The 27,728-nt window shown below is 45.6% G+C and overlaps 1 long non-coding RNA gene across 1 annotated transcript in view; it reads right to left on the bottom strand.

Annotated features, from left to right (window-relative positions):
• LOC130680957 (uncharacterized) overlaps positions 1-26,929 on the bottom strand; it is a 63,214-nt gene extending 36,285 nt beyond the window's left edge. Inside the window, exons 1-2 of the long non-coding RNA XR_008994025.1 lie at positions 26,039-26,929; positions 25,778-25,820 (exon numbers count right to left, since the gene is read on the bottom strand). This is a non-coding gene — a long non-coding RNA (uncharacterized LOC130680957). The remainder of the gene's footprint in view (positions 1-25,777; positions 25,821-26,038) is intronic.
• Between the last annotated feature and the right edge of the window lie 799 nt (positions 26,930-27,728).

The raw sequence follows: 27,728 nt of genomic DNA, 5'->3' as shown, positions 1-27,728 counted from the left end.
AGGCAACACTTGACTCAAATGATAAGGGTCAATCCCATAGACTGCACAGAAGCTACTACATTGGTTGTTTGTGATTTTTTAGATTCCAGGATCACAAAAGAAAGATGCAGAGGCTTAACCTGTATAACCAGGGTCCTGAATTTAATATGCATGCTACCTCACTGCAAGTGTTTCGCTAAATCTGGTGTCCTATTAAAAATGACTATGCAGCAATCACCTTGAATTGAACAAGAATACCCAGTCTGTCACTTTTTCGCTGAATTGTAAATCAGAGAGCTCACAACTGATGCTGCAGCAAAACTCTGAAGGCAAGGACATGTCACAAGGGACCTTTATTTATTAGGCATATAGGTCTTATTAAAGCTTTCAGGATGGAAAAACTTGCCAAATACAGCAAATAATCAATCTCAAGCCCCCAGCATGGAAAATACAGCTAGTGCATGAAGCAATTATACTCAAATAAGACATGTTCTTTTTCTTTTTCCATCTCTGCCCAATAAAGATGTCTTCTCAAGGCTAAGCAGAGAATTTTGCCCGTGGTAATATTGGTGGCAAAACTGAGCCCTGAGCAAAGTGCTTTACCTGGATTAACTAATCTAATCCTCAGGACAGCCCTTTGGGGGCAAATGCTGTCATTATTTCCATTTTATAACTGAGGAAACTGAGGCAGAGGAGGGTAGGCTGCTGGCAAAGTTCATACAGCTAGCAAGTGGCAGGGCCAGGACCAATGAACCCAGGCAATATGCCTCTGGAGCCTGTACTCTGAACCACGGGACTTTACTGCTGCGAGTGCACTTTGTTGATAGTTTATATTTCACAGCCCTACAAGACTTTCACATTGATGATCTCATTTGGTATGCCGAGCAACCATATGAGAACGATAATGCAGGTCTTATCACCATTTCACAGGGAGTAACCTCCCCCTTCCCGGCTCAGAGAGGGTAAGGACTTGCTGATTCTCAGTCTGGCGAGTGGCAGAGATAGGACTTGAACTCCTGTGCTTCACAGTGGCAGGCAGGTTTGTGCTGAGAATGGGCCGCGGCCATATCCTCATGCGCTGGGCATCTCCAGTGGGTGCTGGTACATCTCCTAGTTCTTCACTCCCAGGTGCAAATGTGGGAGTGAAGGAGGTTCACAGATGGTGGATGCTAGCAACCGAGCAGGGAAATAAGCTGTCTAGGGCATGCCCTTTCTCCTTTCAGGAGTCAACTATCTCCCCTCATAGAACATCCCTCCCTGCTCCCTGAAGAATTAGACCCTCCTGAGGGGGCACTGCTTGATTTCCTGGGCCTTCCTTTACTTAACAAAAAAACACTATTATTACCTTTTCAAAAAGCTGAGATTTAATTTACATACAGTAAGACATACAAATCTTAGGTGTATAGCTCATTAGATTTTTATAGAAGTATAACCTGTGTAGCAACTGCCTAGATCAAGATACTACGTCTTTTAGGTTCTTTACTCCTAGCAGAAGTGTAGGAAGGAAGGAAGGAGTAGGCATTGCAGCGCTACCACAAACTCCTCTACTGCTTGGACGTGGCCCTAGCATCTGCTGGGATGAAGTGATCTATAGGGAAGGGAAGCAGAGACACAGATCTAGGCTGTGGAGAAAGGAGACGGACGGCTGGAGATGGAAGTTGCTCTGTAAGAGGAGAGGCGGCATAGCACTTCCCTCTCCCTGCATACAGCAAATGCTCAATAAAGGGCTGTGGTTTGATAAGCTCAGCAATATTTAATCCACTGGGGACCCAAATACATAAATAATACATATCATGTATGTATACTGAGGTTTCACATAAGCACTGCAAAAAACTCTTCTACCCCTAATATTCAATGTATGAGAAAATCCACAGCAGTGTAAATGGGCCGCTCTACTTATTATGTAAATTTACCCTGAATAATCACTGTGCACCATGGACCTATTTGGCTTATGGGGTAGAAAGGAGTATGAATTGGAATTCCCCATGGGAGGTTTATAACCTAGATGAGGAAACAAGTCCTACACATACCAAATGTTTGAGAACTGGTGGACAATAACAACCATAATTATTAATTATTATGTCCCTAGTGCTGGGCTAAATACTTTCTGCTCTGTTTTTTATGTTCCTCAAACCTACATGCCCAAGGTCAGAAAGCTAGAAGGTAGCATGGCCAGGATTCAATCCAGGCAGGGCTGACACCAAGCTGGCACACTTCATTATGCTTCAACTGCTTCTCTTCAAATAGCTCACGTGCAGAGCTCTCTGCTGGGCTCACAGTGAGCAAGACTGTTCTGGTAATAGCATGTATGTGTGCATTCAAGTGTCTATGACACCCAGATAAACAAAGGGATAATCTCTCTGGGACCATGAAAACATATTAAAAAACTAATGGTGTTGTGTAAGCATCATATACAAAATATTGCAGAGAGCAGAGATACCAGTGGGCTAGCAATCACAGCAACGCCCCCTGGAGCAGATGAGACTTGGCACTTGGAGGCTGGACCTGCACGTGAAGAGGAGAGAGGAAGCCTGCCTCGGCATCCGGGACAGAGGCAGGGAGGGGGCGAGGGTTTGGGTGGATGCCGGAGAGGCATTCTGCAGAATGAGAGACAGCTCGGGATCTGTGTGGCGGGCTGGACTATGGTATGTTCTCAAAGCCAAGAGGAGTTTCAGACTCAAAGCAGAGGGTGAACAGAATTTGAGGTGGCTGGGCCGGGTGGTGAAGGGCAGGAGCAGTGTCTCTGGAAGACCACTGAGGAGTTTACAGGCCCCAGACCAGAGGAAGGCTGAGCAAGACATGGGCAGTGAGGAGGGCCCAGGCCAGGGGCAGGTGGTGGGCAGACACAACTGGCTGGCAAGTGTTGGGAAGAAGGTGACCAAGTGGGGCAGCTCACGGGCCTGGAGTTGGGACAGAGACACTGCTGCCACCTCCCCAAGATGACAGGGAAGGCCTCTTCCAAAGCACCCTCTCATCCCTAAGAGGGCAGGAGCCCCCGCTCAGAATCAGCTCTTTCAGGCAGAGGGTAGGTTTGAGGCCAGCATTTCCCAAACATTTTATTTTTGGCTACCTGCATGGTTTTATGCCTTTTAAAAAAGTGTCCTGCTACTTTAACTTTATCCTAAGCCATAATTATCTGTAAAGCCAAGGTCTTGATATGTTAGGGACCTTTTGTCTGAAACCATTAAAATAAATATATTAACGTATATGTTCACTTGTATGTCACTAAACTTTCCAGGTACACTTGGGGAAACCTGCCCTGTAGCTCTGGCTTCCAGAGATCTGCACCTTGACACTAAGTTTACTTGCTGAGCATGTCCAGCGCTGAGGCCATACCTGGGTCAGCAACCCTGAATGAGGTCAGTAGGCCAGGCTCCTTGTCCTTGTTCAAGCCTCAGCGTTCATGGTCTGGGAACTGTGGTGTGGCAGAGCAGGTGGCAGAGCCCGGGCCTACGATGAAAACCTCCTTCGCTAGGAGACCAGTAGGAAGGAGCAGCACCTCTCTCAGTGCTTGTCCCAAGGCCAGCCAGAGATGAATGGTCCTTCCCAGGCCATGCAGAGTCAACCCACTTTGTTCTTGGAAGGGCTCCTTCCCTTCAATGTCCCTCCTCTGTCAGGACACCCACAAACACAGGACATTCCCAAGAAGCTGGTCTATAGGGTAGTAACACAGTCCACAGGCCCATCAGACAAGGGTCTAGGCAGGTTCATGACGGAGCTTTCTTCTGACCCCTGCCTTTAGGTGAAACCACACTCCAAATAATACTGACCCCAGGAGGGCACTCATTCTCCCAGTGCTTTTGTGACTCCAGCTACACAGATCTCCCCGTGGGTCCGCACACGCAGCTGGCACGCTCCTAACTTAGAGCCTCGTACTTGGACTCCCCAGACTAGAACACTTTTCCTTCACTGAGCACGGCTGGCTCCCTCACCTCCACCAAGACTTTGCTCCAATTTCACCTTCTTGGTGTGGTCTTCCCTGACCACTTTAAAAAACTGTAACATTGCCTTTACATTCCCTACCCACCTTCCCTATATGGTAGGTCCTCAGTATATATCTACAGAGTGAAAAAAAATGAACAGTATTGGTGGAAAGTATTTCCACCAAATAGTTTTAAACACTAGTGCAAGGCCTACATACATCTGAGAAAAGCCAAGCTCATATCCCCTCTGCACTGGAAGAATTGCTAGTGCAGATCTGGCAGCAAATGGCTCTGGCCTGGCTTAGCTGACCTTAAGTGACCTTAAGTTCTCAGGCAGGTGAGCAAATGCTCTCGGTGCCCACAACTGGGGAGGGTTCCTGGGGATGTTCCTTCCGATCACGCAGCTTGAGTCTTTGTGGTGTCTTGTGTGCACAAGTCATTTTACAGAAAAGGCCCAGCAGAACCCTTCTGCTAGAGATTCCTCATGCCAGCCTCCTTGCTGCTAAAGCCAGCCTAATATCTTTTGCAACCAATGACAGTATGTCATTCTTATCTGGAAGCTACTTGTCCAGCATTTCTGAGAATCAAAAGCCCTGCCAGGAACCACGAAGGACAATGGAGAACCCTAAGCACCAGACCATACAATAGCCTCTCCCCCAGTCACTGTCACTTAACATTTGTAAAGCATTTCACAGTTGCTCTTTTTTACCTACTGACTTCATGTAAAAAATAGGCAGAAGTATAGAAAAGTCGAGGCACTAAAGTACAAGCACTCTACTCTTATAAGAGTTCCTCAGGTCTGCACTTAGAGCCCATTTATTCTTTCCCTACACACTATTGTGACAAGGCCAGTCATTTAATTTTCCAGGCCATGGTGGCTTCAGAGTGGAATGGGAGAAGGGAAATAACATTTGAGGTAGGAACACTGAAAGCTGCAATACGTGACAGATGACAGCAAGAGTCAGGAAAGTTATATAACGCATAAAAGGTGGAGTTAGTTGCATTTCAGGACCATGGTGGGCATGGGGGGGGGGAGTCTGCAAATCAATTGCCTTTAGGGGCACTGCTGATTTTTAGCACAAAGCAATAATAAAAAATGATGACTTGGGGCCACAGGGACAAATGTTAAAATACTGTGTACGGCATTCAATTACTTTGGTAACACCATATGAATACTTTCTTTTGTAAATGTCCCTCCTAGTTTCTAAAACTCTCCCTGAATTGATAAATAGAATTTGAAAAGAACATTTACATTTTTTTTTAAAAAGTAGAACACAAGTAGGACAGTGCTACTTGTGAGGACAGCATTTCCCAAACATTTTATTTTTGGCTACCTGTATGGCTTTATTCCTTTTTAAAAAGCGTCCTGCTACTTTAACTTTATCCTAAGCCATAATTATCTGTAAAACCAAGGTCTCGATATGTTACTCTCACAAGTAGCTCTGTGACAGGACTTCCTGGCTCTTCTCAGTCACTAACGACCTCCTTCCATCAACTGCCAAGTAGCCTAAGTCTGCAGTCTCACACTGCAGATCCAGGCTGAAGTCCACGGTTTGCCCCTTACTTTCCCCCATTACTCCCCATTGTTTAACTCTGGAGTTGCATGATTTACAGTCACCCTGTGAAGGGCCGTGTGTTCCAGAGTAGGAAGCTGTCATACTGAATAGAGCAGTGCTGGAGCTGTGTTCACAAACAAAGCGTTTCACAATTCCTCTGCGCAGCCAACAGCTGCAAACCTCCTCCCTGTGTGCAGGCAACTCCTGACAACCGGCAAGATGGGTGGGGAACGGGTGCCAGGACGGACGGCCACCATAAATTCTCCTTAGTCCACCGTGTAACAAAGCAGGGTCATAAAACCCCAACCATATTTTCAGTCAGGACTGAAACACGATGCCCAGGGCAACTCCAAATTTGGTTCCAAGAACCCAACAAGTTGTGAACTAATTTTCTCCACTGGGAGGGAACCAGGTAGGGGGGCAGGGTGGAAACTGACCTCAGGACTTTGGGTAGGAATCAACCCAAGGGCTGACAATAAGCAGGCCTGTGTGAGTCCAAAGATGTTAGTGTAGCTTTATTAGAGGCAGCCCCACATGAGCACAGGGTTGGGGCCCCGGGAGACAGCATGGTTGAAGGTAGAAGGCTCAGAGAGTTCTGTGGGGTCTAAACTTGAATGTAGAAAGTGTACAGACTGGTAAATGCATGACAAAGTAACAGGACTCCACCAGTTCTGGAATGTCCTCTTAGTGATGAACCAAGGTATGACCCTGCACAAGTTCTCTGGGTAACCTCTTTGAATCTCATTCTCTTCATCTATAAAATGGGAATAAACCTGCCTCTAGTGAGTTAAGCTGACCATTATATTAAGCATCTTGTATAATAGGTAATTCAATAAGTGTTATTCCCTTCTCCCAAGATAGCTTACCCTGGCCTTCCCTGAATATTCTACCATGGGAAGTTAAGGAGAAATGGGACCACACTCTTTCATGCTCTGTTACTAGCTAGCCATGGGAACCTACACAGAAGAGGTCACTTTCTTCTCTGGGCCTCCCAATTAGAATTTATATAAAAATGAAGTAAGGTTGATGAATGCAAGATCAATACGTAAAAATCAACTGTATTTCTATATACTGCCAACAGATACAAAATATAATTCAAGAAAAGTAGCAATTGCAAGACCACTGTAAGTATCAAGTATTTAGCTATATATCTAACAAAAAGCATGTGAGACCTCTATTGGAAACATTATAAATATTTTTAAGAGAAATTATGATTAAGTAAATGGTGAAACATAACATTTTCATGGATCACAAATACTCAGATACTTATTTAAAGATGTTAAACCTTAAAGACGTCAATTCTTCCCAAACAGATTAGTAACATAAAACTGAGTCTAACATTTGCATGTAAACACAGAGGGCTGAGAAAAGTCCAAACAATCATGAAGATGACCAATCATGAAGGACCAAGGGGGATTTGCTAAACCAAAAATCAAAACATGTTATAAAGTTATAGTAATTAAGATAATGTGCCACTGACATAGGAACAGAGTCCAATGGGATGGAACGGAGAGCCAAGAAACAGGTCTCTGCATATATAAATATTTGACTTGTAACAGGGGTGGTTCTATACAACAGTAACTGAAAAAAATGGCCTTTTCAACAAGCACTGATGAGACAAATGGGTATCCATTAGGGGAAAAAAACGAAACTGGATCCTATCCTACACTACATACAAGAATCAACTGCAGGTGAATTAAACATATAAATATGAAAGCAAAAAAGCTTCAAAGCTCTTGGAAGAAAAGAAAAAAAAAGAAGATAGCTTCTGTTCATCTCAAGATGAAGAAAGATCTCTTACACAGGACACTAAAAACACTAACTCAAAAGGTGGAGTCTGAAAAGTCTGACTATATTAAAAATAAGAACATCTTTTTGGTCACAGTACCTCACTAACAAAGTGAGAAGACAAACCAGAGAATGGGAGGTGATATTTGTAATGAATAAAATTGGAAAAGGACTCGTATCCAGAACATATAAAGAAATCCTACAGATTAATGACAAAATTGCAACCCAATAAAAAAGGTAACAAAAGAACAGGTGCTTCACAAAAGAGGAAATCCAATACATATGTGAAATATAAGAAAAGCCTTTGAACCTTTTAGCAACCTAGAATATGTAAAGGACAACCACAAAGAGATAGTACTACTTGCCATTCATTCGGCAAAAATTTGACAATAACAAATACTGACCAGAATTTGAAACAGGAATTCTCTTTGCTAGTGCTAGTGTAAAAGGGAAAAAACGCTTTGGAAAACAAGGTGGCATTTCTAATATAGTTGAAGATTCCTGGCAATTCTACTTTGAAGAACACTTCACAAATACATGTGCCTCAGGATATATATCTACGTGGGTTTTCATAGCAGCATCCTTCATAACTGCCCCAAAGCCAAAATAACCCAAAGGCGCATCAACAGGAGAATGCAAAAGTAAATTACAATATAGTCATAGTTGACAAGTAACAATGTATACAACAATGAAGTGAATAATATGTAGCATATTCAGGAAAACATACAAATATCTGTGAATGCTAATAGAAAAAATATAAGTATTCAGAAGAGAATGCTATAAAATACTAAATCGCAATGAAAATGAGTGAAGTATAGCTATGTGCAACTTGGATGGATATAACACACACAATGTTGAAGGAAAGATGTAAGACTTAACACATGACAATAGTATGATTCTAATTATATCAAAACCAGGAAAAACTAGACTGTATGATTATAGGAGGCAGACATAGGTGGCAAACTCTACAGGGAAGCAAGGAAACACTGTGAAAGTCAAGGCAGTGGGGAATGAGGTAGGGAGCTGTGATCAACAAGGGATATTTAGGGACCTTCTTGCATTCTAGCAATGTCCTAGTTTTTTATCTGGGGATGGTTACACTAGTCATGGATATCAACTTACATCAAAAATAAAAAGTGCTTTCTTGTTAAAAAGTTTCAATGGTACTTCCTCCAGGGAGTCTTCCCATACCCCCAAACGAGGTAGGGGTGCCTCCTTAGTATCCCCCACCTCTTACCTGGCTGTAATGCTTATTAACTGGAAGGGCATCCCCACCTTCAAGGGAAGAGATGGAGACTGTCCTGGCTCACCATTATATCCTGTGTCTATATGGGTCAAGCACATAGTGAGTGCTCAATAAATATTTGCTCAATCAATCAATGACTGTATTGAAGGACCTGAGTTGGTAAAATGTAATTAGCCCTGGACTAATCAATTGACAGCCAGTAAGAATGTGTTGAGTGATGTGATAGAAGGAGAGGCACATCTGGAATCAGAAAAACTAGAATTTAGGTCCATCACGTACTGGCCACATCACCTTGAATAAATCACATTTTTCCTGGACTAGTAAAAATGATACAAGTAGCTACCATTTAGTGAATTTCAACTACAGACATACCTTGGGGATACTGTGGATTCTGTTCCAGACCACTGCAGATAAAGCAAGTCAAATGAATTTTTTGGTTGCCCAGTGCATATAACAGTTATGTTCACACTATACTGTAAGCTAGTAAGCATGCAATAGCATTAGGTCTAAACAAGTAGTGCACATGCTTTAATGAAATAACAATTTATTGCTAAAAAATGCTAACCATCATCTGGGCTTTCAGCAAGTAGTACATAATCCTTTTGCTGGTGGAGGGTCTTGCCTCAGTGTTGATGGCTGCTGACTGATCAGGGTGGGGGGTTGCTGAAGGATGGGATAGCTGACAATTTCTTCAAATAAGACAAGGAAGTCTGCCACATCATTGACTCTTCCTTTCATGAATGATCTCTCTGCAGTCTGCAATGCTGTTTGATAGCATTTTACCCACAGTAGAATTTCTTTCAAAACTGGAATCAGTCCTCTCAAACCTTGCTGCTGCTTTATTGACTAAGTTTATGTAATATTCTAAATCCTTTGTTGTCATTTTCAACAATCTTCACAGCAAGAAGTGAAGACCAGGAGTAGATTCCATCTCAAGAAACCACTTTCTCTGCTTATCCACAAAACTCCTCATTCATTCAAATTTTATCATGAGATTGTAGCAATTTAGTGAGGTTTTCAGGCTCCACTCCTAATTCTTGCTATTTCCACCACATCTGCAGTTACTTCCTCCACTGAAGTCTTGAGTCTCTCCAAGTCACCCACGAGAGCTGGAATCAACTTCTGAACTCCTGTTAATGTTGATACTTTGACTTCTTTCCATAAATCACAAGTGTTCTTAATGGTATCTAGAATGGTGAATCTGTTCCAGAAAGTTTTCAATTTACCTTGACCAGATCCATCAAAGGAATTACCATCTATGGCAGCTCTAGCCTTACAAAATGTATTTCTTAAATAAGACTTGGAAGTTGAAATCATTCCTTGAGTCACGGACTGCAGGATGGATGTTGTGTTAGCAGGTAGGAAAACAGCATTCATCTCATTGTACATCTCCATCAGAGCTCCTGGGTGACCAGGCGCACTGTCAACATATTTTGAAAGGAGTCTCTTTTCTGAGCAGTAGGTCTCAACAGTGAACTACTGCTATTAAAATATTTGGTAAATCATGTTGTAAACAGACGTGCTGTCATCTAGGTTGTGTTGTTCCATTTATAGAGCACAGGCAGAATAGACTTTGCATAAGTCTTAAGGGCCCCAGGATTTTCAGAAAGGTAAATGAGCACTGGCTTTAACTTAAAGTCACCAGCTGCATTAGCCCCTAACAAGGGAGTCAGCCTGTTCCTGGAAGTTTTGAAGCCAGGCACTGACTTTCCCTCTCTTGCTATGAACATCCTAGACGGCATCGTCTTCCAACAGAAGGCTGCTTTGTCTACACTGAAAATCCATTGTTTAGTGTAGCCACCTTCATTAATGATCTTAGCCAGATCTTCTGGAGAACCTGCTGCAGCTTCCGCATCGGCACTTGGTGCTTCACCTTGCATTTTATGTTATGAAGATGGCTTTTCCCCTTAAGCCTCATGAACCAACCTCTGCTAGCTTCAGACTTTTCTTCTGTAGCTTCCTCACCCGTCTCAGCCTTCCTAGAATTAAAGAGAATTAGCGCCTTGCTCTGCATCAGGCTTTGGTTTAAGGGAATTTTGTGGCAGCTTGGATCTTCTATCCAGATCAATAACATTTTCTCTGCATCAGCAATAAGGCTGCTTCACTTTCTTATCACTCACGTATTCACTGAATAGCACTTTTAATTTCCTTCAAGAATTTGTCCTTTGCATTCACAGTTTAGCTAACTGCTTGGCACAAGAGGCCTAGCTTTTGGCCTATCTCTGCTTCCAACATACCTTCCTTACTAAGGTTAATCATTGCTAGCTTTGTTTTAAGGTGAGACATGAGACTCTTTCACTTGAACACTGAAGAGGCCATTGTAGGATTATTAATTGGCCTAATTTCAATATTGTTGTGTCTCAGGGGGAATAGGAAGGCCCAAGGAGAGCAAGAGAGATGAGGGACTGGCCGGTTGGTGGATCAGTTAGAACACACACAACATTTATGGATTAAGTTTGTTATCTTATTTGGGTGTGGGTCATGGAGCCCCCAAACAATTATAGCATCGAAGACCACTGATCACAGATCACCAAACCAAATATAGTAATAATGAAAAACTTTGAGATACCCTGAGAATTACCAAAACATGACACAGAGACATGAAGTGAGCAAATGATTTTAGGAAAACGGTATTGGTAGACATGCTTGACTCAGGGTTGCCACAAGCCTTCAATTTGTAAAACACAGTATCTGTGCAGCGCAATAACGTAATGTGCATGAAACAAGGTACACCTGTGTGTGTTAGGTGCTTTTAGCTGTGCGACCTCATTTAATCCTCACAGTGCACCTGCATTGTGTTTATTTTTTTATCTCTTTTTCATGGTATATAAACTGAGGTACAGAGATATTGAATGATATTCCTGAAATCACACTGATAGCCAACAAATGGCAAAGCCAAGATTGCCAAGATTCATACTTCTCTGATATTGCTACACTGACTTCTTTCACCTCAGTTTCTTCAGTGATGACACAGGGATACCGTAGTGTCCATGCAGCCTGACGTGACTGTTGTAAGGCTCAAACGTGATAGTGACTTTAGAAGCAGTTTGTAAACTTTAAAGCACCATTCAGATGTAAGGAAAATAGTATGTAAGAAGCATCCACCAGAGGCTCACAAAAGAGAAGCAGATGGCTTCTACCCACATTGAGCTTTCAAGCCAGTTGTAAAGGAAAGCTATGTAAACAGGAAAACTAGGAACACACATCAACAAACTGATTTAAGGACGCTACCAGGCGCAGCACATATGCAGCTGAATTGTAAGACCAGCAGTGGATACACTGCTTGGACTGTGCAAGGCATGTTCTTTGTTGTCCATCTTCCACACAGCAGCCACAAGGATTTTGTTAAGTCTTACTGCAACTCTTTCTTCTTTTTTTAAATTATAAAATGTACATTTACAAGTCGGATTTATTGAAGTACAATTTGCTTATAGTAAAATCCACCCTTACAGGTATCCAGTTTGATGAGTTTTCATAGACACATGCAGTTGGGTCACCACCACAATTAAGAGACCATTTTTATTCACCTCCAGAAGTTGCCTTGTGCGCCTCTGTAGTCAGTCTCTCTCCTACCTTCCCTAGAAACTGCTGCTGTGATTTCTGTTCCTCTGGTTTTGTTTTTTTCCAGAATACAGAGAGATCTTTTAAATATATAAGTCAGGTCAAGTCGCCCTGTGTTTCAACCCCCCCAAGGCACTCAGAATGAATCCCAAAGGCCTCTCCATGGCCTCCAGGCCCTGCACAGTGGCTCCCCCTTGTCTCTTTAACCCCATTTTTGCATCACTGTTCCTTCCCTATGGTCCAGCCTCCCTGGCCTTCTTTTTGCTATTTCTGCTCCAGGGCCTTTGCATCTGCTGTTCTCTCTTTCTCAGATCTTTCCTGACACACGTTCTTATCCCTCATCTCCAACCACTCTCTACTGTTTAGGCCTGATTCCTCCTGTAGAACATATCACTATATGGAATGACTTTGCTTATTCATTTACTTGTTTACCATCTGTCTTCCTTATCTAGAACTGTAAGGTTCTTAAGGGCAGGGAGCTTGTCGGTCTTACTAAGAGCTCTACTCCTAGAAACTTAGATAGCATCAACATTGGTTGGTCTTCCAACTGGTATTCATGTGACAAAGAAGTTCGGGAATAGTGAGACCTGTCGCCTGAAACCTAAGGTATGGTTTCAAAGAAGAAACAGGCCTTATCCTGTACATATAAAAAAAGTGTAGGAGAACTAGCCACAATTCAGAACCAGGTCTCCTTACTGCCATTCCACCATCTACTATCACTTCCCCAAAGTCACTGTCTCCATATCAGCAATAAGGCTGCTTCACTTTCTTATCACTCATGTATTCACTGAATAGCACTTTTAATTTCCTTCAAGAATTTTTCTTGAAGCAAAGTCATTTCATATAGTGATATGTTCTACAGGAGGAATCAGGCCTAAACAGTAGAGAGTGGTTGGAGATGAGGGATAAGAACGTGTGTCAGGAAAGATCTGAGAAAGAGGGAACAGCAGATGCAAAGGCCCTGGAGCAGAAATAGCAAAAAGAAGCACGAGTGTCTGGGACTTAGAGCCCGTGCCTCAACTGCCCTTGCCCTCTAGTGCCCTCTGGCTTGTCCCTCCAGCTCTTCTATGTCCACCCTGGCTGGAGTTCTCCCACATAGCCAGCATGGTCTCACAAGCCTTCTTCTCCGATCCATGTGAATTTAGAGAGAGGGGGGACCCCCAGGACTTTGTCTTTGTTCTGTACTCCTGTCCTGTGGAAGAGCAGCACACATTCCTGGTCTCATAAACCCTGTCAGAATCACAAGAGGAATTCTTACTTCCCTGGGCTCCACACTGGGTGGAGGGTACACGTGGATGCAACATGCACTGTGTCCACAATTCCCCAAGCTGATGTCCCAGTTTTCTTTCTCAATTAGCACTACAGTTCTGAAGGCTTGATTTTGCTATAATTAATTATCTCAGCTGGGGGCAACCAAGGGAGAAGGCAGGGAATTCCTCTGTCAAGAGAACCTCTGTTTTGCTGGACTGCAAAATTTAAATTGTGAACTCAAGACTTTAGTAGAAGCTTATAGGTCATTTGGTCCTGTTTCCTAATTTTACATGTAAAGATACTAAGTTATAGAGAAGTTAAGGAACTTGCCACTAAACTAAATGGGGACAGTGCTGGGGTAGAACTCAGCCTTCTTTACTCCCAGTCCAGACTTACTTTCACCCTAAAATTTTCTTGAGTTTGGCTTCTATCCCTTTCAGTCCACTGAAACTGCTTTTCAAAGGCTAGTAATAGCCTTAATCACCAAATACCATGGTGCTTTCTCAGTCTCCAGTCCCTTCTCAGACTTGTCCTTTGGCAATGCCATGGGACAGACCCCTTCTCACCACATGGGACTTCCCAAAGAACATTCCCTCTCTGGGTTCCAAATGTGGCAGGTTCTCCTCCTGCTCCACTAACCCTCTGCTCCTCTTACTATTTGGTGCTACTTATGAGTCTACCGAAGGCAGGTTCTCCAGCTTACCTCCACAATGAGGGGGGCTCCTTCCTTGGGACCCCTTCTCCTCTTCATCTATATACCCACCCCAGGGATATTACATCCACTTTCATGGCCTCACCATGCAGGGCAGGTCAGTCCAATTCTCCTCCCAGCCCTGACTTCTCTTCTCTTCTAAATGCCAGAATGACTTCCTAAGGGAACTGCTGAACATGTGAGCAAAACACAAGTTATCCTGCAAGGAATTCATGCTTGTGGTTTGACTTGCCATCTTCCCTCTGCTACCCCTCCCTGCTCCTATGCTTCCTAACTTGATGGCATAACCAAATCCCATCACTCGGGTGCAAAACTGGGAGGACCCCTCTGATCTACTCTCTTCCCCCATGTTCAGCTAGACACAAGGTCTCATCTATTCTGCCTCAAAAACCTCTCCTCCATCCATTCCTCAACTTTCCCTACCAATTCCCTAGTTCAGACTACAGAAATCTCTGCTCTTAAGCCTCTTCTCTGGTCTCCCTCTTCAAGCTCTCCCTACTTGGCACCCTACTACCCTATTGTGGAGTGCAGAGCACCCAACTATGCACTCCAAGTGTATGTTCCTCAGCACCACGATCAGGGAACCCTACGATCTAGCTCCGCTCTTCGCTTCCCATCACTTCTCATATCCCACAGGTGTTCAACTCTCTGGGCATGTGAGACTGCCCACTAGTCCCGGTGTGTTTGAGTTCTGCTTTTGTGCTTTTAGCTCATGTTTTTTCTTCCTGGATGGCCATACCCATTTCATCAGGATGAATTTGGTTATAATGGAGGGAATTTCAGCTCAAATTAGTCTATGTAAAAGAAGGGAGTTATTGGTTCACATGAATGTCAGGTCCATGGAGCCAGCTTCAGAGAGTATTATAATCACTGTCAGATGTATTTCTGGCTTCCTCTCTTTCTCTCTCCCTCTGCTCCCCATTCCCTCCCCTGTCCCCCAACCTCTCAAAGCCTCAGTCTCTCCCATAATGAGCAAGCTTCCTTCTTGCAGAGAATAATGGAGATGTAGAAACTTGGCCACACACTTTCAGCCTTTCAGACAAGTGAGGGCCTCGCTGGGACCCCAGATGATGAGCTTCCCTCTCACAGTAACTTCGATTCCAGGGAACTCTGACTGGCCTGGCCTGGGTCACACCCCACCCACTGGGCCCATCACGGAGGCCAGGAGAGTGGGATTTCGTGAATGAACAAGGCCTGAGACACAGGCCCGCTTCTATCTTCAAGCGGCAGGGGGCAGTGGTGGGGGGCCCACTAGAACAACCTGGAATGAGTGAAGCTGGGTGAAGTAAAACATGGGGTGTCCAGAGCTCTCGTTTTTCCACCTAGCTGCCTCAAGGTGTGCATAATCCTGAGCCCTTGTCCAAATTACATTCTGTCATGGCCTCTTCTGTGCCCTCAGGCACTAGCTTGTCTCCTCCAACTGATTCAGGAACTGGGCTCCTTGCCCGTCAGTGTAAGGCCTCACTCTAAGGCATGACTTGAGAAAAAAGTCTGCAATTACCATGTTCATTTCTTTGTTTATGAAGTTATTGCCCGAGTCTCCTGGGCCTGCCTTGCTCACCACTGAACCTCCAACGCAGCCAGAACACCTGACACATAACAGAGGCTAGACAAATCCTGGGTAGGTGAATAAACAAGGGGCTTGAATAGAAGAAAACTAAGCAGTCTTTGGGGCTCCAGCAAAGAGCACAGCTACTTTTTAGTTCTCCCCACTTCACAGGGAAAAAACAAATAAGGCAGGAACTCCCTCACTTTCTTGTCCCACCCCCAAATTTCTCTACTACTCCCATCCTTCCTGCCCTCCTGGCAGTCTCAGGGAAGGAGGTGCACATCCATGTCAAGACCAAGTCACCCTGGTGCGCTCTGCACCCCTTCCCCGCCCACCCTCTTGGGGCTCTGCTCCTTCTACCACTTCCTCTTCCCTACATCTTCAATGTCTCCCTCCACCTGGGCTCTTTATCGCTTCTCAAAGTATCCAAGTCCCTCCATGCTAGCCAATGAGCAAGGAAAACAAAGCCCTTCCTGAACCCTACTCATTCTCTCCCTCCCTCCCTCGGTCTCCTTCCTCCTGTGTCACAGGTTTCTTTACCAGGAGTCTCTGTTCATGGCCTCAACTTCCTCCGTCCATGTACCTAACTCCCATCGCAATTTAGCTTTCCTCCCTCCATTCCACTGCTCTTGTCAAGGTCACCAACAACTTTCCAGACCCAGCAGACACCTGCCAGTCTTCATCTTACTTGACTACTGCAGTCTCTGACTCAACTAACCACTTCCTCGCCTTCCTGAAATTCTTTCCTCCCTTGGCTTTCATGGTGCTTCTCTACCTCAGTTGTTTTCCCACCTCTCAGCTCATGCATTCTCAGCTTCCCTCACAGTCTCCTCTTTCTAAATAATTCTCATTTCCTCTGTGTGTGTGTGTGTGTGTGTGTGTGTGTGTGTGTGTGTCCCCTCACTCAGCCTGGTGAGGCTGCCAACGTTCGTGTCTCTCACTGCCCAGAAGCACCACAAAATTCCAAAGTGACCCTTCTCCTCAGGGAGAAGTCATTGTTTTTCTCCCCAGGCCTTCCCTCTTCCTCATGCCTTTCTCCACCTCAGGGAATGCACTACCATCACACCAGTGGCCTAAAACAGGAATTCTGGACTCACTCTTGTCTACATCCTGAATGCCCTTTCAAATGACCATCAATTAAGTTCAATTTTTACACTGCCCAAATATCTCTTAAATATGTCTCCTTTTCCCACCTCCAGTGCTTTCATTTAGTTCTTAATCTTTTTCCACCTGGATCACAGAAATAACTTTCCCTCTGGTCTCCTAACTTCTGGACCTGACTCCCTGTAATACATAAAGGTGATCTTTCTAAAGTGAAAAACGATCCTGCCACCCATTTCTTTAAAACCCTCTTGTTCTTGAAAGTTCTCATCATAAGAAAAAGAAATCATAATCATGTATGGTGATGGATGTTAACTGGACTTACTGTGGTGATCATTTTGCAATATATACTACAAATATTAAATCATTACACTGTACACTTGAAATGAACAGGTATGTTATGTCAATTATACATTTAAAAAAATTCCTCTGGTGGCATCTCATTATATTCAGAATAAAATCCAAAGCCCTTAGCACAATAGACAAGGTGTTTCATAATCTGAACTCTGTCTCATTCTTTATCATTTATCTCCTGACATTCTTCTTATATACTGTGCTCTAATCAAACCAAATTATTTTCCATTCCCAGCATGTTCCATGTGGTGACATATCTTAGTGCCTTTCTACATGTTGTTCCCTCTGCTTGGCATTCCTTTTCTCTACCTGGCTAACTACCACTCGTTTCAAGACTCAGGCCACATGTCGTTTTCTCTTGGCCAACATCCTTGAGCGTCCTGCCTAGAGAAGGTACCCTCTATTCTCCACAGCCTTGTGGCACTTCTTGCTCTGAAGTATAAGCATCTTTTACATGTAGGTCTGTTTAGGCTGAGTTTCTCAGGGGCAGGGACTGAGATCTTCCTCTCTACCTCTATGATACCATATGTCTAGCACACAGTAGGTGCTCAGTAAATGCTATGGATGGACAGATGGATTGATGGATGGATGGCTGAAGAATGGACCTCCTCACATCCTGTCTTTCCAAAGTCTTCTCTGAACCACCTGCTTTTACCAAAGCCAGAGTCTTCAGAAGCAGCTTCTCTCTGTTGCCACCTATCAATGGCCCACACTTCTGAAGAAGGAATAGAAAATGATTTCAGGAGCTGTCCAGATGGTGGTTAGGGAATACTCTGGTATCAGAGTCAATGTGACACATGATGCTGACCATCACCTCTAGCTCCAGAAGGAACCCAGCATCCATCAAGCACTTGCTATTCTCTTAGCCACTGACCTCAACCAAGGAGAGTGCCATCCCATTTGCTGATGGGTACCGGGTCCCAGCCTGCATCTCTCCATTGCCCACACTCTCAGTGGTCTAGTAAGAGCTGTGTGGAGTTAGAATGGAAAAAACATACGTTTTAGAATTAAACACATCATAGTCTGAATACATTGTGGTCACTTATTAAGCTGTGTGGCCTTCAGCAAGCCACCTAACTTCTCCGAGCTCAATTCCTCATCTGTAAGATAGAGCTGATGACTCTTATTTCCTCATAGGTTGATGTGAAAAAACAAAAAAGGGTAATAGATTGGACTGAAAATGATAAACACAGCCTATGATCATCAAAAGCTTCCAATGTCATTATTCTAGCTCATGTAGAAATGAGTTTGCATTACTTGTGAATGTCATTTCTTTCTCTTTTCTTCAACTAAGACTTATTAAGCACCTCCTTGGTGCCAAACATTGGGCTTAGTACAGTATTATGAGAAAAATAAGTCACTCTGTAAAGCCCTCATAGAGAAGGGGCACCCAGACTAGCAATGGAGACAGATATATAAACACCTAATTCATTTACAATGTACAATAAATATCAGTGCTCTGGAAGCCTGTGACTTTTTACATGCTGTTCATGTAAAGGAGGCAAGTGACCCAAGGCTGATTTAGCAGTATGGGGAAGCTGTCCCCATAAATAACAATTTTCCACAGAAAACCAAGCTGTTAACTAAGACATAGAAAATCCACAGTAAATCTTGGTCATGGAGTCTTATGTTTATATATTAACCCCCCTTTCTTTTGTCTCCATTCTTGGTTGAGAAATCAAGTGAGCAGGGGTACAAATTGCCTATTAGCCTTGAAGGATTTTATTTTAATTTTTTTGGTGCTATGAAAAGCACAATGTTTTTCCTCTTGTCTGTAAAGAAAATGAGAACGAAAGATGGCTCAGCAGATAAAAGACGTGGGTGGTAAATAACTCCCACTCTTCCCCCCACTGCATTTCAGGCTTCTAGGTTTCTCTTCGCATTTTCTTTATCTTCCAGCTGGAAACCTGAAAGAGGCCTGAGAAATTCAACAGTGAAAGCCCATATCCTAGTTAAGAGATGAACCAACTGGGACTTAGGGGCTAAATGACTTGCCCAAAGTCAAATTAGAGAATGAATCCAAATTGAGACACTGTTCTCCTGACCCTCCCCTCCTTTTCCTGTTCTGCAAATTTCCCAACTCCCTGGATCTTAGGCACCTGAACCCAGGCAAGTTCCTTCCTGTGAAGCTATCCCTGGTGGAAGCCAGGTCTGTCTCCATTTCTAAGAATCCTGAAAGCCATGTACCAACCACTTCTCCTAACATGTCACTTGGGCTTAGTACTGTATTATGAGAAAAATATGTCTCTAACATGTCACTGGGTCTCTCCTCCCAGGAACATCCTGTTTTCTTACTAACAGGATACTTTCAGATCCTCTCTTTGGTTTGAGAACCACGTCTGCATGAGAAGTTTGTTTAGATACCTGTCAGGACTGTGACTCTCCTGGCTAACAAAGCTTTGTGGTTGAGGTTGCTGTTATGCAGTTATCTTGGCTTTAAAAGAACTTTCATGGGTACCCCGTACTCTTTCAGGATGGAACCATAATCGATGCTTTTATGTTTAGAATCCTGCATCAAAGACCTTAAGACCCTGAAAATGAAGGTAATTTCCAATTTCATAGACCACTTAGAACAGGAAAGGAGCTGGGGGGTAGCTCTGGTGCAATTCTTTCAGGAAACAGAGTCCCAGATAGGCAGGGGCAGAGCTACTTGTCTTGACTCCTGGTCCAGTGCTCTTTCCCACTCTTTGTAGTATCACCCTGGCCTCTTGGGCTGAAGCAGCTGCACCATCAGCAATGTCCCATCAGTTACAGTAACATGGTTTGTGACATAACCGGTGCTGCAGAGCAGTTAATGGGAAGAAGCCGTGAGCATGAAACACAGTGCCCTGGTTCAGGATGTCATGGGAGCCAAGGCCCACACACTGGAGAATTCCGTAAGGAAAGGGAACGCCCACTAATCCGTCAAAGAAATACAAACTGCAGCTAACATTTGTATAATGATTTCTATAAAACTGTTGTTAAGGGCATTTTATATACTACATCATTTAATGCTTACAACCATCCTGTTAGGTAGTTATTTTTATTATCAGCCCCATTGTACAGGCAAAGGAACTGAGGCACAAAAAATTAACTTGTTTACGGTCACATATTTAGTTAGCGGTACAGCCAATATTTGAAGTCAGGCAGCCTGGTTACACAGTCCATGCTCATAATCACCCCTCCATTTTAGAGAAATATACTTCTCTAAATATGAAACCACATATTTATTTGAACCAATAACAGGCCACTGCTCCTTCCTCTCCTCCCCCCTATACTAATGACTGATTTGTTGGATGGTTTCTTTTCACAGAACAAAATAAGGCTGCGATGCAAATTTGAACAAATATTTAGAACACAATTCATTTGAACACTTTCAAACTTTTTATGATGATGCAATCAACAAGAAAGTGAGGTGGACTGCCCTTCCCATAGCATTCTGCTGCTTTTAAACCCACAGATGCATGTGTGTACACACATATACACATATATTTTCTTCTCCTTTCAAAATCAAAAGGTGTTCTTTGCTATGCCAAATCTGGGGGTAACCCTTGCCAAAATATTTTTTTAAGTTTGAAATCATCCCCTCATCAGCTCATCTACTGTCTTTCAGATCAAGATGTGCTCTGGTGATAATAGTCTGTCTAGTTTTCTAAGAAATGAGAGACGAAAAACACTCTGGAAGACAGGGAACCAAGTTCCTGCATCCAGACAGACTGAGCACATGTCAAAAAAACAGGATCTTAATTCTACTTACACTACATCTCCAGTGTTAACAGATAGGCTACTGTGAGCAGCTGAAAGCCATGAGTGCACCTGCCTTAGCTTTTAGTGTATGTGACGTGTTAAGTGCAATATAAGCCAGGGAGTTCCAAGTGCTAAGGGAACAGGGCAGTGCTCTGATTCTGGGCACTGTAAATCTACTCTAGACCATGCAGAAAGGACAGAAATTCTGGGTTCCTTGGAAGCCATGTCAAGTCCACATGAAGTGTTATCTATTTAATATAATCGGCAACAATCCAGAATTGATTCAACGAGCAGAAAGGGTCTATTTCAGAATTCAACAGGTAAATGAAGTTCAAGAATTCCACAGCTGATTCCTGACGAGATCAGGTGGACTGTTTGCTGTTCTTCTGGCAGGAAGGTCTGCTGGTATTTACAGCTCACTGAACAGTAAGGAGGGAGAGAATACCATCCAGCAGCAAAGGAGAGTTCATCTGCTACTTGATCTGACATTCTTCTGTTTGCACTCACAGTCTCCAGAGAGCAAGGTGCATCCATTTAAATACACATGGAGACAGGAAGGGGGTGGGGAGGAGCAGCGGAAGCGATGACTGCAGAAATAACAAGTGTACAAATCTAGAACAGTAGCCCTTCAATAGAGCGCTGCCTCAACACTGAACCCTTTGGGGATGTGCGGGACATGCCCTTTTAGATGGCTGCACTTTTGACAGAGTAATGGCTCCAAGTTGCCATTCACCTCTACACAAGCCACTCAGTAGGTACTGAGTAGTGGTGTGGTGAATGAACACAGGCTTGTCCTGAACCTAAGCCAAACAGTAAATACTCCAATTACAAGGTGAGGGTCAGATGGCAGGAGGACACCACCAGCTTTCGGCAGTAGGTGATGTCTTAAGACTGCCTTCCCTGACAGGCTGGGGGCTGTGGCTGGAATCTCCCACTGTAAGGGTTGGGATATTTGTATGAACAGCTCACCTCTTCACCGGGAAAATCCTTAAATTTGTTGTACGGGCAACCTTGGGAATGAATGCACACTCAGAGTGCTCCATTTTACTGTGTTCATTTATATAATGTCTACCAGCTAGCGAGTCATGCCTCACTGTCACCTGTGAACTGTCTTATCTTCCTAAAAATCCACTTCGTTCTCCAGCAACAGTTAGCCTGAATGCGACATCACAGAAAACTCAACACCTCAAATGAGGGCCAACTGTGGTACCCGTAGCAACTCCACAGTTCATTTTACATTTTCACCAGGTAGATGATCCAGGGAGTTGTCACTATTTGTTCAGAATAGGAAGTCACTCAAAGCAATATTCTGTTGATTCCGTATTTCATTAAGAGATTTCTATGTAAGGGTTTTGGTAATCAAAATAAGCACTTCCTTTTAAAATTCTGATTAGTCTTAATAAAAGGGTCCCTTTGATTGACTGCAAAAATGATGAAGCTAAATCACAGGTAAGGTCTTGACCTCCTAACAAGCAAAATTATTTAAAATGCCACACACAAAAAAGTTATACTCATGGTATGTGTAAAATTATATTTCTGCTACCTCAATGATCACTGTTTATTTCTTAGTGCTGAAATATTTTGGATAGTCTGATACAGCTCCCAAACACTAGTTCATAATCACATACACAAAGAAAAAAAACCTTAGCAAGCTATGTCCAAGTGAAATTTTTAATAAAGAATTAAGAATCAGGCTTTTAAAATGACAGTGTAATCTGTTAAGTTCATCTCGTAAGTGGATGGATGCAAATTTCTCGTTACAATATGTATCAAGCAAAAGAATTTCAAAGGTCAGTCTCTCTGCAATGTTCCTAGGCTGATGTGGGTGTTAACACTGTTCTAAGCAGCATCTGCCAGCCAGTCCTTTATCATGTAACTTCAGTTACTACAGGCATATATAGAAGCTTATTCCTTCTTTTAGCTACATCATGGGTGAAAATATAGGCTAAACGGAATGGCTCTTTGCTCTTCTGGAGATAGTCTGGAGATGTCTGAATATCAATACCCTTCCTCTCCATCTAACAGGCTGCCCATTTAAACCCCAGTCCTCATTAGGCTCACCCACAGAGAATTAGTTTCACCTGCCCAGGTGAAATAAAACAGCATCCAAATTAACTCAAATGTATGGCCTGATAGGTTGGTCACCAATTGTATAACATGGGCAAGTCTGAAATTGCTTTCTGTAAGTGCTGCCTGGATTGGCAGGCCCAGCCCCACCTGACTCCAGTGACTCTCGGTCAAATGGCGATGGGGAAAATCATCTCTGCAAGGGAGGACTCAAAAGAATTTGTCACCATGATACAGTGACACCAATCCCACATTTTGTGGTTAATAAAACAAGTCCTGCAACCAGCTTGGCACAAGGCCCTGATCTATTTCAAGCCAAGCTAGAGGGCCCACAGGAAAAGCTGCCATTCATGAGTGCTTCAGGAGGACAGGATACCAGGGTCCCTCGCAGTTAAATTGATATGGGCCAGAATTCATTCTGACTGACCTTCTGAGCACACCTAGCCTATTTCTGAAAGATCTGGTGTATAAAAAAAATTAATAGTTTTACCTACAAAATCTCAGTTTTGCCTGATATTTTTCCCCCAAAAGGTATTCTATGGACACAATAGAAGAGAATTCAGGGAAGAAAGAAGAAATGCTCAGATATCTCAAACAACAAACACTTGATTTCTCCTCCTCCAATTCAGTGTAACCAAATATGAGACACACAAGACTTCCCTGGGAAGTCTACATACAGCCTTCACTTAAGATTTCCTGCCCCAGTACATAACGAGGAATTTTCATTCTAAAATGGCACACCTATTACCTTGGAGAGCTGGGTTGTCTTTGAGTAAAAAAAAGGTGACTTACCCTTTGGGGGATTCGGTATTATTTTTAAACATCTTATTCAATCAACCTAATTTATGGGGCATGTTCACAAAAAGCAGGTAAGGAGGTGCTTTGGCGAATGCAAAGTTAATTTGCAGACTCCAGCATACCACCACCCAACTCCACGCCTCCGCGGGGCGTTTCCGAATGCCTTCGGCCTCCTCCGAAGAGGCTCGGCTCTCTCCGCTGGGGCTCAAACTCGGCTCCGAACACTGCCGAGTCTCTTCGAGCGGAGCGCCCAGCCCTTGACGAGCCGAGCCGAGCGCCATCGAACTGAGCCCCATCGACTTTTCCGGCCTCGGCTGGGCGCTGTCCACCACTCTCAACGCCTGAAACCTCACCCAGTTCCAGTGGCCGGAGCTTCTACCGGGCTCCGAGCCCAACACTGCAGATTATAGACTTGTGAAGTTTTGAAACGTCCCCCTTGTGGAGAAAGGGGTGGCGCTGCTTGCATTTACCGACCTGCAAGGGCTCCAGGCAAATGCAACACGCACCCTGTTGCAAAGAGCAATTCCCCAGGCCCCTCCTCCCCATCCTTTTGGGTTGCACAAGCTCCAGAGAAGCCTTAGGCCAAATTACCCGTGGCTCAGAGGGGTGCGGCGAGCCGAAGGAACCTCTGCAATGAAAGCCCCAGGGACCTCTCGAACAAAAATATGAACATGTTAGGCAGGCGAGGGAAATTGTCTCTGAGTCACTATTCCCTACCATCACGGCGCCGCCTAGAACCCGCTTGTCATGCCTGTTACACATGCAAGATTTTTTGCATCTTGGTTCTGAAACCGCAAGCATGCTTAGTCTCCCACCCACCTTTCCGCGAAAGAGGTTTTTATTTTCCATTGTTTTCCTGAGGGATGCAATTACTTCGGCTATTCTGTCAAGTTGAAAAATAATCATTTTTGTTTACTGCACTGCAACCCCTAATTAGGAGCTGTGTGTGCACGAAGGTGTCACAGCAAAGGGACGTGGAATGCTCGTTAAACGGCCTTAACGAACTCCTCCATCCAGAACTGACCGGTCAACGGAAGCAGCAGGGCCAGGAGGCCCTGAGGGTGCACACCCCTTCACTGCAGGCCACCCCCACCCCAAGCAAAGCTGCCTGTGGATTTACCAGGAACTGCCAAGTGGATGGGAGTGGGAAGGAGGGGCGAAGTTCCTTATTGAGAAAGTGTGGAAGGGAAGGAATATCCCATTTTGTTTTAGTTTTCAACCATCACTCAAATCCACCCCCAGTTAATTAGGAGGGGAAACTGATATCTAAGGCAGAAGGGGGCGGCAGCAAGTGGGGCCTGAAATCCGCACTGTGGATACATTACATGGAACAAGGCCTATGCAGAGTGTAAATAAATACATTGATAAAGGCCACAGAGCAAATGAAAACTGCCAGTGTCAGGAGAGCAAACGCTGGGAGGGTGGGGGAAGAAGGGGGGCAGTAGGGATGGGCATTCAGCCTCACAATCAGTGTCCCCCCTCCACCTCTGCCTTGGATACAGCTGTGCCAGTTACATCCATTTGGAAACCCACCCATCATTACCACATGCCCCTTCCCAAAACCCTCGTCCTTTTTTTTTTCTTTGGCGGGGGTGGGAGGGGGAGGGCAGAAACACAGCCTCCAATTCAGCAGTAAATCCATGAACAGCAGACACTTGATCCTCCACCCGAGTCTAGGGCTGGGTCCCCTCCATGTTTTAGCCAAGTTCAAAATCACTGCCCCAGAAGAAGGGCAGGGGGAGGTGGATTACGGATGTGGAAGGAGGAGGAGAGAGAGAGAGGGAGGGATAGAATGCAAGAGACAAACCAAAATGGAGACAGTAATACACACGAAACACCCAACGAGCAAGAGTAATGATCATAATCATGCCAATAGTGTGATGTTCTGATCAATACGGCGGACACTGTCATTCATACAACTACAGGCGCTCCCTTCCCCCCCGCTCCTCAATTAAAAAAGCACCCACCACGGGAGTTGGGGTGGAGGACCCAGAACCAACGTAGGCCGTGGGGGAGGGGAGTCAAGTCCAGGTCTGTGTGTGTGTGTGTGTGCGCGTGCACGAATTAAAAACGGGCCTGGAGAGCAATGTGGAGTGAGCAAGGTAACACAAATGATAAAAAATTATTCTTAATAAAAGTACAAATTCCAATGCCACAGGGACTTACTTCATTTGCTTCACAATGGTGCTTTTTCCTGATTCTCCAGCCCCTGTTGGGACAGACATGGGGGAAAAACTGGTGAGTGTCAGTTTAGGGGAATATAGGGAGCAGGGGACTAAGGCATGCATGGGGGTGGGCGATCCTAGGCACAAGCTGGTGCCAACTGGGGATCAGGTTGCCACGGGCGCGAGAGGGGTGAGGTTGCTGGAGAAGGTGGGTACGGAGTGGCCAGGGTCGGGGAAAAAGGGGAGCAGCCCCGATCCTTACCCAGTAGGAGTAATTTCACGTCTTTGGCGGCGCTGATGCCATCCTCTTTGAGGTTTTTCTCAATCGCCTTGCTCCGTTGGAGGGCGGCTCTCTCCTCTGCGCTCAGAGTACATCCATGGTGGTGGCCCCTTCCCTGCCACAGCCCGCAAGACTCGGCTGGCACGGCTCCCGGCTCGGCGCGCCCCCCAGACCCCCAAAGAGCAGAGCCTGGGCTCGAAGGGGAAAAAAAATCACAATATCTTCCTCTTGGCTGAAAACAAAAATGTCGGTAAACCAGAGCCCCCCCAAAAGACAGCCGTTAACAAGATTCCAGCAACTGAGGCTCGTGGCAGCTAGCGGGGCTCTGGGGGTGTCGAGGCGAGGGCGGCCGGGGTCTGGGGCTTCGGAGCCGAGGGAAGAGGTGCCCGCGGTCCGAGGAGTCGCGGGTTGCAGGCACTGAGGCTTGTGCACGACCCAAAATAAATAAAATAATAGTCGAGGCAGGAGCCGCAGCCGGAGCCGGCGGAGGGTGGGGTGCGGAGGGAGTGAGTTAGGGGCGCTGCTAGAGCATGCGCATCGCGGGTCCTCCGCCGTCGGTGCGTCCGCGGCGCTTTCGCCGACCCCCGCTCGCTGGGCAGGGGGCCGGGCCGGGGGACAGGTCTCTAGCGGAAGGCGGTGTCGCTCGCTCCCAGAGCTCGCATCGCACGGTGGAGCGTACGGGAGAGAGAGGGAGAGCGCGAGGGAGCCGCTGGCAGCCGGGAGCTCGAGTGGGGGGAGAGAGAGGGAGAGAGAGGCTGGGATGGAGGGGAGAAAAAATTGAAGTGAGAGCCAGCCAGCGAGAGGGCGCGCCACAGTCCGAGCGGGGAAGGGGGCGAGCGTAGCGCGCCAAGTGCGCCAGCGGCTCTGCGCACCCCGCACGGCCGACCGATCGCTGACGTCAGCAGGGCCGCGCTGGGGCCCCGGGGCGGGGAGGGGCGGGGACGGAGGCGGCGCGCGCGCCCGGATCCTCGGCAGCCGGCGGGGGCGCGCGCGGAGCGCGGCCTCCCCTCCCCAGAGCGCTCATCCGTGGCTTCCCGGGGTGGGCGCGTGCGGGCCGCGGTGGGGGCCTGGCGGGGGCGGGGCGGGGCCTGGGGCCGGTCGCGCGCCGGGGTGCCCCTCCCCGCCCCTGCCCCCGCGCAGCGCGCGGGCTGCGCGCCTCCTTGTCAATGGAAGCGCGGGATGGGCTGCCCGCGCAGTCATCAGGTGGGTCCCCCAGTCCGGGCCCCGAGCCGCCACTTGAGCTCGCCGGCCCCCACTCCGTCTTGGGTCCAGCCTCTCGCCTTCTCGGTTGCTCTCCTGCGGCTGGGGCCGTAGCAGCCGAGGCCAAGTGACCTCAGCAAACGCGAGGAGACTGTGGGTCTGTGTAAAACCTATGTTTTCGGTATGAGCCTCGGACCTGGAGGCAGATTCGGAGTTTTCGCTTCCTGTGTCCCACAAGCATTTATTGAGCACTTAGTATGTGAGAGAGGACGCTGTGAGTAGAGGAACCCAGAAATGGTGGACCAAGCCAGGGCCTGTTCTCAAGGAGCCTCTCTGCCCTCCCTTGCCGTCGCGGACTGCTCCAAGATTCCCGGCCTTAGGTATCAGCGCAGGAGACAGTCCCAGGCTTTTGGAGGGGAGGGACAGGTTTTCAGGCCGCCTTGAACTTCTACACTTACTCCCTCAACACAAC

Source organism: Manis pentadactyla, chromosome 15 (genome assembly GCF_030020395.1).
Source record: "Manis pentadactyla isolate mManPen7 chromosome 15, mManPen7.hap1, whole genome shotgun sequence".
NCBI classification, from domain to species: Eukaryota; Metazoa; Chordata; class Mammalia; order Pholidota; family Manidae; genus Manis; species Manis pentadactyla.
The sequence above is the reverse complement of the archived record's forward strand: the minus strand, read 5'-3'. Positions and strand labels throughout refer to the sequence as shown.